This window comes from Coregonus clupeaformis, chromosome 11 (assembly GCF_020615455.1).
Source record: "Coregonus clupeaformis isolate EN_2021a chromosome 11, ASM2061545v1, whole genome shotgun sequence".
NCBI lineage: Eukaryota > Metazoa > Chordata > Actinopteri > Salmoniformes > Salmonidae > Coregonus > Coregonus clupeaformis.
Window position 1 is genome coordinate 49,119,225 of NC_059202.1, and position 8,688 is coordinate 49,127,912.

Below are 8,688 nucleotides of genomic sequence, written 5' to 3' on the forward strand. Positions count from 1 at the left end.
GATTCAGAGGGGTTGGGTTAAATGCGAAAGACACATTTCAGTTGAATGCATTCAGTTGTACAACTGACTAGGTATCTCCCTTCCCAAGTACAGTATCTGCATATAGTTGTGAAACCATTCCAGCACTCCCTTCCCTCCATCTCACTCTCCTCCAGCCCCTCTCTGTCTCACTCCCTCTGTGTCTAAGGTAGAGGACAGAAGAAAGAGGAACCCAAAGCAGTCAGACACTACAGTTAAAACTGAAAGTGAGTCAACATGTGGTCTGAAAGTACGTTCCAAGGCCTTCTGTGTCTCCCAAACCAGCCATTCTTTGAATGAGACCGACCATTGGTCTCACCGGACCTGGACTGGGACAGGCTGTCTCTGTTTGACAATACCAGTCTGGCTGTCGGGAATAAGCTACAGCCTGTGGTTCGTGTTTTTGTGTGTGTGGCGTACATTGGTCAGGACTAGAAAGCCATAAACCATCCTCTTTATACAACAGCGATTATGCCTCTAACTCATGTACCACACATCCTCTCGACCTCTCCATACATTACCTTAACATACACTCTGCTCTGGAAGAGCAGCCTTCCTTTTAAAGCAAAATGACTTTAAAACTCTTAATCCTGCATATAGATCAACAGGCAGGAACATACAGTACAGTATGTTTGCACTGCTTTTATGCTGCTATTTTCTGCCATGTTAGCCGGTAGGAAACAATAATCATGATTTAGCTAGATCCACATGATTTGAAATGTCATTACAATCTGAAGTATTTCTTTCTGGACCACATATCAGTTGGTTATCCTGTGTGGTTACTTACCTTGTTCACACACAGAGGAGGTTTTAACAGTCGTACATGTAAGCAGACTCACCCCTTCTCAATCACTTTGCAGTTCATTGCACTTTTTGGCACCTACATTATGGAGTGTTAAAGGAGTATATGCCAACTTTGATGAATTATTTCTCAATTACGCTTTTAGGTACAAATGTCAAATACAGTTCCTTTGGAAAGTATTCAGACCCCTTGACGTTTTCCACAATTTGTTAGGTTACACCTTATTCTAAAATTGATTAAATCGATTTTTTTCCTCATCAATCTACACACCAGTACCCCATAATGACAAAGCAAAAACAGGTTTTTAGAAATGTTGTTGTTGGGATAATGGTGTTGATGTGAGCCATGACCAGCCTTTCAAAGCACTTCATGGCTACAGACGTGAATGTTACGGGTCTGTAGTCATTTAGGCAGGTTATCTTAGTGTTCTTGGGCACAGGGTCTATGGTGGTCTGCTTGAAACATGTTGGTATTACAGACTCAGTCAGGGACATGTTGAAAATGTCAGTGAAGACACTTGCCAGTTGGTCAGCACATGCTCGGAGTACACGTCCTGGTAATCCATCTGGCCCTGCGGCCTTGTGAATGTTCACCTGCTTAAAAGTCTTACTTACATCGGCTATGGAGAGCGTGATCACATAGTCATCCGGAACAGCTGATGCTCTCATGCATGCTTCAGTGTTGCTTGCCTCGAAACGAGCATAGAAGTGATTTAGCTCGTCTAAGTATGCTTGTGTCACTGGGCAGCTCACGGCTGTGCTTCCGTTTGTAGTCTGTAATAGTTTTCAAGCCCTGCCATATCCGACGAGTGTCAGAGCCGGTGTAGTACGATTCAATCTTAGTCCTGTATTGACTCTTTGCCTGTTTGATGGTTCGTCAGAGGGCACAGCGGGATTTCTTATAAGCGTCCGGGTCAGAGTCCCGCTCCTTGAAAGCGGCAGCCTACCCTTTAGCTCAGTGCGGATGTTGCCTGTAATCCATGGCTTCTGGTTGGGGTATGTACGTACGGTCACTGTGGGGACGACGTCATCGATGCACTCATTGATGAAGCCAGTGACTGATGTGGTGTACTCCTCAATGCTATTGGAAGAATCCAGGAACATATTCCAGTCTGTGCTAGCTAAACAGTCCTGTAGCTTAACATCTGCGTCATCTGACCTCTTTCTTATTAACCAAGTCACTGGTGCTTCCTGCTTTAGTTTTTGCTTCTAAGCAGGAATCAGGAGGATAGAGTTATGGTCAGATTTGCCAAATGGAGGGCGAGGGAGAGCTTTGTATGCGTCTCTGTGTGTGGAGTAAAGGTGGTCTAGAGTTTTTTTCCCTCTGGTTGCACATTTAACATGGCTAGAAATTAGGTAGAACGGATTTAAGTTTCCCTGCATTAAAGTCCCCGGCCACTAGGAGCGCTGCATCTGGATGAGCGTTTTCCTGTTGATTTATGGCCTTGTACAACTCATTCAGTGCAATCTTAATGCCAGCATTGGTTTGTGGTGGTAAATAGACAGCTATGAAAAATATAGATGAACTTATGGCCTTATACAGCTCATTGATTGTATAAGGTGAGTTGGAAGGCAAACCTTCGCCCCAGTCTGAGGTCCTGAGAGCTCAGGAGCAGGTTTTCATCAAGGATCTCTCTGTACTTTGCTCCGTTCATCTTTCCCTCGATCCTGACTAGTCTCCCAGTCCCTGCCACTGAAAAACATCCCCACAGCATGATTCTGCCACCACCATGCTTCACCGTAGGGATGGTGCCTGGTTTCCTCCAGACGTGACGGTTGGCATTCAGGCCAAAGAGTTCAATTTTGGTTTCATCAGACCAGAGAATCTTGTTTCTCATGGTCTGAGAGTCTTTAGGTGCCTTTTGGCAATTTCCAAGCGGGCTGTCATGTGTCTTTTACTGAGGAGTGGCTTCAGTCTGGCCACTCTACCATAAATGCCTTATTGGTGGAGTGCTGCAGAGATAGTTGTCCTTCTGGAAGGTTCTCCCATCTCCACAGAGGAACTCTAGAGCTCTGCCAGAGTGACCATCGGGTTCTTGGTCACCTCCCTGACCAAGGCCCTTTTCCCCCGATTGCTCAGTTTGGCCGGGCGGCCAGCTCTAGGAAGAGTCTTGGTCGTTCCAAACTTCTTCCATTGAAGAATGATGGAGGCCACTGTGTTCTTGGGGACCTTCAATGCTGCAGAAATGTTTTGGTACCCTCCCCAGATCTGTGCCTCGACACAATCCTTTCTCTGAGCTCTAGGGAGAATTCCTTCAACCTCATGGCTTGGTTTTTGCTCTAACATGCACTGTCAACTGTGGGATCTTATATAGACAGGTGTGTGCCTTTCCAAATCATGTCCAATCAATGCTGTTCCTTTCATTCAAGGTTTACAAAATTCCATAATCTAATTTCCCCATCAATGAAGGACTTTCTGGTCTCATTGAATGTCACGGATTCAGCCGAGGCTGCTCCTCCTCCTTGCTCGGGCAGGCTTCGGCGTTCGTCGTCCCCGGAGTACTAGCTGCTACCGATCTATGTTTCGGTGTTTGTCTAGACTGGTCTGTATTGTTTACACCTGTGTCCCATTAGTGTTGATTGTATTCCCTTTAAAAAACCCTGTCTCTCATTTGTTTGTTGTGTGTGATTGTTTTCCGTTAGGTCGGCAGTGCTGGTTGTATGCGATTATTGTTCCTCCCTGTTTGTAGTTTTGTTTTGTACTTTCTTCACTGTTTTGAGTAAAGTACGTTCTGCCAGTAGTTCAGTGTCCTGCGCTTGACTTCGTTTCCCGCATACACGTCACCCTGACAGAATCACACACCAACACATGGAGTCAGCAGGAGCGGCGGTGCCAGCTGGATCAATGGAAGAACGCGTCGAACAACAAGCGGCCATGATCCAGGCTCTCGGCACCGCCATGGAACAGGTGGTGAGCACTATTGGGCGATGGGAAAGAGGGGGCCTGCCTACACCTCCTCCAACGATACCACCACCATCGGCGATGCCCATCGCTTCACCTCCGGTGTCCAGTGGGATTCGGTTCTCGCTCCCGAGGGCTTATGATGGCACAGCTGCCGGGTGTCAGGGTTTCCTGCTCCAGGTTGAACTCTACCTGGCAACCATCCACCCGGTGCCCTGCCTGAGGTGGAATAGACGCTCACCCGCCGCTTTACCCTCTGGTGGATGATCGAATACTGCCCTGAAGCGGCGGGTGAACTCCGCATAGTTGACAGTAGCGGCGTCTATTCCCCCCCACTCAGCGTTGGCCCACTCCAGCGCCTTGCCGGACAGGCAGAAGATGAGGGTGGGCACGCTCTCAGGGGGGGTCCGGTGCGTCTGCAGTGGTCGGTAGAGGCGGACAGGGCTTTTAGACATCTGAAGGACCTGTTTACCTCGGCTCCAGTGCTGGCACATCCGGATCCCTCTTTGGCGTTCCAAGTTGAAGTGGATGCGTCCGAGGCTGGGATCGGTGCTGTACTGTCTCAGCGCTCGGGTACCCCACCAAAACTCCGCCCCTGTGCTTTCTATTCTAAGAAGCTCAGTCCGGCGGAGTGCAATTGTGACGTGGGGGACCGGGAGCTGTTAGCTGTGGTTCAAGCCCTGAAGGTGTGGAGGCATTGGCTTGAGGGGGCTAAACACCCTTTTCTCATTCTGACTGACCATCGTAACCTGGAGTACATCCGGGCAGCGAGGAGGCTGAACCCTCGCCAGGCAAGGTGGGCTATGTTTTTTACCCGATTTGTATTTAAGCTCACCTATAGACCAGGGTCACAGAACACTAAGGCAGACGCCCTGTCCCGACTATATGACACAGAGGAGAGGTCCATTGAGCCCACTCCCATACTTCCGGAGTCTTGTCTGGTGGCACCGGTGGTGTGGGAGGTTGATGCGGACATCGAGCGGGCGTTCGATGCCGATCCTACTCCCCACAGTGTCCAGAGGGTCGGAAGTACGTGCCGCTCGAGGTTCGTGATCGATTAATATATTGGGCTCACATGTCACCCTCCTCTGGTCATCCTGGTATTGGTCGGACAGTGCACTGCCTTAGCGGGAAGTACTGGTGGCCCACTTTAGCTAAGGACGTGAGGGTTTATGTTTCCTCCTGCTCGGTGTGCGCCCAGTGTAAGGCGCCTAGACACCTGCCCAGAGGGAAGTTACAACCCCTCCCCGTTCCACAACGGCCGTGGTCTCACCTATCGGTGGATTTTGTCACGGACCTTCCCCCCTCCCAGGTCGTTGTGGATCGGTTTTCGAAGGCCTGCCGTCTCATTCCTATGCCAGGTCTCCCTACAGCCCTACAAACTGCTGACGCCCTGTTTACACACGTCTTCTGGCACTACGGGGGTACCTGAGGATATAGTGTCTGATCGGGGTCCCCAGTTCACCTCTAGAGTCTGGAGGGCGTTTATGGAACGTCTGGGGGTCTCGATTAGCCTTACCTCAGGTTTTCACCCCGAAAGTAATGGGCAGGTGGAGAGAGTGAACCAGGATGTGGGTAGGTTTCTGAGGTCCTATTGCCAGGACCGGCAGGAGGAGTGGTCGGGATATATTCCCTGGGCTGAGATAGCCCAAAACTCACTCCGCCACTCCTCAACTAACCTTACGCCTTTCCAGTGTGTGCTAGGTTATCAGCCGGTCCTAGCACCTTGGCATCAGAGCCAGATCGAAGTTCCTGCAATGGACGAGTGGTTTCGGCGCTCTGAAGAAACCTGGAACGCTGCGCATGTCCATCTGCAGCGGGCTATCAGGCGGCAAAAGGCGAGCGCCGATCGCCACCGCAGTGAGGCTCCGGTGTATGCACCAGGAGATCGGGTCTGGCTCTCGACCTGTCACGGATTCAGCCGAGGCTGCTCCTCCTCCTTGCTCGGGCAGGCTTCGGCGTTCGTCGTCCCCGGAGTACTAGCTGCTACCGATCTATGTTTCGGTGTTTGTCTAGACTGGTCTGTATTGTTTACACCTGTGTCCCATTAGTGTTGATTGCATTCCCTTTAAAAACCCCTGTCTCTCATTTGTTTGTTGTGTGTGATTGTTTTCCGTTAGGGCGGCAGTGCTGGTTGTATGCGATTATTGTCCTCCCTATTTGGAGTTTTGTTTTGTACTTTCTTTACTGTTTTGAGTAAAGTACGTTCTGCCAGTAGTTCGGTGTCCTGCGCTTCACTTCGTTTCCCGCATACACGTCACCCTGACATTGAAGCTGGGTCAGAATGTCTTCCTGCCTGTCTTGTAGACTGCTGTTGGGAGGACCACAGGCAGTCTTAAAGTCTTAAAGCGATGTCACCTTGTGTATCTAGAGAGAAGAATGTTTAGTAAATAACTTGATTGTTTCAGGCAAAAAATGTATCAGCATCTAAGGCACCACCAGCAGGGTCATTTCAAATGTATTTAAATTAATTTTTATTTAACCAGGTTACATTTTTGCTAGGTCCAACCAACTTTATGATAAAGGATGCAGTGGTGAGTGTCAAAACTGTCAGATGTTATAAAACGAAGTGCGCTATGATATGTTGTGTCCAAGGGCTTCAAAACACTGGCAGCTGCGTTCATGTATATAATATCGCCATAATCTATAACAGGAATGAATGTAGACTGAATGATCTGTTTTCTACTAGTTAATGAAAGGCAAGCCCTATTCCTATAGAAGAAGCCCAACAAAATTCTTAATTTCTTCACTAACTCGTCAACATGCTTTTTAAAAGATAGCTTTTCGTCAATCCAGATGCCCAGATATTTATAGGCGGGGACACAATCAATGGGGGCACCATCTAACGTACTTATGCAAAAATCATCAGTTACATTGTTACATGATTTTGAAAATGTACTTGGTTTTACCAGCATTTAGTACCAACTTCATGTCAACCAAGGCTTTCTGCAAGGTAGTAAAAGCAGATTGAAGAGTCAACAGAGCCTGAGCTGCCGTAGGGGCAGTAGCATATTACAACAGTGTCAACTGCGTACAATTAGTTCCATTAAGTCAATTTTAAGCAGTTCAGAGCTAGCCAACTTAGTGTCATTAAATCCCACTTGTACTATAACAGTATCTGTCTGTGGATTTTGGCTTATGGCTTCAGGAAGTAGTAAGTGCAGCGTAGTGATATCCTTAACTTTTGCACCCAGATAGCATAGGATTCTAATCCCTGGCAAGGAGATATTCCTTACCATTGAGCTTCCAATGATGAGCGCCGGTCGGATCCCCCCGCTACAGTATCTCCGATCAGCGACAGGACCGCAGAAATCGTCTGGGGAGAAGGCTGCTTAGATCCCGATTGCCGGGGGGGAGTCGCCAACCGCCCGGCACTCTGAACACGAGAGCCCATAGTCTAGCCCGTAGTGGAGGTAGTCGTCAGTGTAGAAGTTACAGCATCTGCGTACCCGGTGTCTGTACGCCCTGAGGAGGACAGTGGGGAAAGTGGCTCAAAACGATTTGAGAGTTTAATATCACGATGCTGCGAGAAAAAAACAGAACGCTGGGGTGCGGGTCTCTTCTTCCTCCTGGATCCAATCATACTCCATTCTCGCCCGCCAGGGGTGGAGCTGATAGCATCTGACTTTTGGCTAGGTTCAGAAGGCCGTAAGGTGGGGAAATGCTCAAGATCCATAAAAGTTCCATTACAGTCGTCTCATTGAAAAGAGGCATCAACAAATGCGGTTAAATGTGAGGCGTCCTTATTCAAAATTAGATGCTCATCCAGATGTTGAATTTCCTCAAGTAAAGTAATGATCCTCTTCTTGGCAGCATTCAGTTCGTGGCATTTGACACAGGTTAAGTTTTCAGAAAAGTCCTTCACTGGGATGACTGTGAACATGTCACATAAAATGCATTTAATGGCCTTATGGTCGGCGATAGAGTTATGGGAGTTTTCACTGCTTTGTGTAGAAGCAGGAGAACACCCTTTACTCAATTCAGCCATTTCGCTTGCTAGCCAAATAGGCTACTAAAAGGATCCAGGGACAAATCTAGCAGTCCCAGCACTGTGGCTATCCACGTCGCAGGATCCAAAATAAATAATAGAAACTGGATATAAAATACTACATAGAAAATGAAATAATTATATAATAATCCGATCATTTAAAGTATTCACTAAAACCATTTGTCAGAGAACCACCACGGCTAAGGGCTGTATCCAGTTACTCCAGTTACTCCAGTTACTCCAGTTACTCCACATTGCGTCGTTGCACTTCGAAGAGAAGATCTTGGGCCTGCTTCTCTCTGGGCTGGCAAAGCAACGTTTTTTGTCCTTGAAGACTGCAATCCAGAAGTTTCCCCGAGCAGTCCTGGTTTAAAATGTAGAAGTCCTGAGTGATCTGTAGTAAAGAAGACAATTACTTTTTTGTAATATTTTATTTTGTTTTTCTGACAAACAAAAACATAGTGACAAAAACAATAGACAACTTTACATTTAGCTTGGTTTCCATTTTCCAACAGATTGGTCATCAACGGTTACTTGTCTTGAAACCCATGTGTTCACCAGAAACAACTTCTGGTAAACTGTTTGCAACTAGTGGCAATAACTATTATTGTTGCCAAAGGTTTGCCGCAGATTCACCAGTAGTGGCAAACATCTGCAAATTTCTGGCAACATTTTGTGGCACACTATTTAGTTTGCAGCAAATTTGCCACCAACTTGTAGGAAGTGTGCAGCAACAAATTCATTTTTGTAAGGGTATACCTACTGCTGTACATATCATTCTAAATGTATCTTATGTAAATTGCATTTTGATACTGGTACAGTGCTAATTGGGTCGTTAAAATGTTAAATTGATTCGTCCCATCGTTCTTGATTTCTTGCCTTTTTTGTTGTGTTTTTCTTTACATTTTAATTGTTTGATATTTGACTGCATTGTTGGGAGCGAGTAACATAATTATTTTGCTTCACCACTATAACACCT